Source organism: Penaeus monodon, chromosome 20 (genome assembly GCF_015228065.2).
Source record: "Penaeus monodon isolate SGIC_2016 chromosome 20, NSTDA_Pmon_1, whole genome shotgun sequence".
In the NCBI taxonomy this organism is placed as follows: domain Eukaryota; kingdom Metazoa; phylum Arthropoda; class Malacostraca; order Decapoda; family Penaeidae; genus Penaeus; species Penaeus monodon.
Window position 1 is genome coordinate 41018199 of NC_051405.1, and position 1141 is coordinate 41019339.

At 39.3% G+C, this 1141-nt stretch overlaps 1 protein-coding gene across 1 annotated transcript in view; it reads right to left on the reverse strand.

Annotated features, from left to right (window-relative positions):
- LOC119585825 overlaps positions 1–1141 on the reverse strand; it is a gene marked incomplete in the record, with an annotated part of 115457 nt that overhangs the window by 15490 nt on the left and 98826 nt on the right.

Consider the following 1141-nt stretch of genomic DNA (forward strand, 5'->3'; position numbering starts at 1 on the left):
CCCGTTATATATGTACATCATATATATAAGCGACGACGTTTGGGGATCTGTGGTCGAGTTCGAAGCAAAATTAAAGCCATTTAAAGGTTTCACTCATGCCACATTTTTCGCCCTAAACCTTTTACAGTGGGGCTTCCCTCTGTGAGGAACCTTTTAACTGAGATTAACCAATGGCATTCTTTGATAGCTTGAACTTTTTACGCGGCCATAAAAGGAAACTTGTCCCTCTGTTGACAAAGTTCATTGTCACGAGCTTCTCTTCGTACACGGGCGTGGCTGAACAATAATGCGACATTGTCTATCTTCCTTAATACTAAGATGCAACCCGTCAACTATGATCTGATATATTGTTTGGAAGATAATAGAATCCTTATTTCTCAGCTAAGAATATAAGATTAAAGTATAAACTATTATCACAACAATCATCCGCACACATAGACTTAATCAGTCTCTTGAAGTAGGGTATTTTTTTTTACAGATCTTCAACTCTTATCCTTTTTTGGGACAGGCCATAAGGGAAAACGGGAGAGCACAAAGGACTAACTAAGCTATACTGGCATAAAGTAAAACATGCATACCATTAGAAGATCACCTTGGGACCTACTCTCAAAGATTAGCAAAGAACAATGACGTTCGCCACACATTGTCTATCCCCGCGTGGGAGAACCGATGCCCCGTTTCGAAGCCGAGAGAGACTCTGAAAGGTGCTTCACACCAAATTGAAGCACCCTGCGTGAACCAGCTGATGCCTATCGAAATTCCATGGACTATTTTTTTCCGACTGCATGAACAAGTGAATTCATGCATTGTGAGCGATGTTCTTAATTAATAACCAAGCGCTGTGACTGTATTGGTTATGTCAAATTCTTGTAATTTTCACCAATATCATTCATAAGATATTTACTCATATCGGCAATTACCATTATAACGTGTATATTGTACGCTGACCAGTTTACTAATAGATACTAGGTCCAACTATCCAGGTTTAAGTTACCGTCGCTCATGGAAGCATAATGAAGTCATAAAGACTGACCAATACTTTTGAAATTTTGTACAGTCTGGTAATCTTGGGATTCAAACTCCTCTTAACCAGAGTGGATGACCCGTTCCTCGCTTGAAACTAGAAACATTCATTTAATGT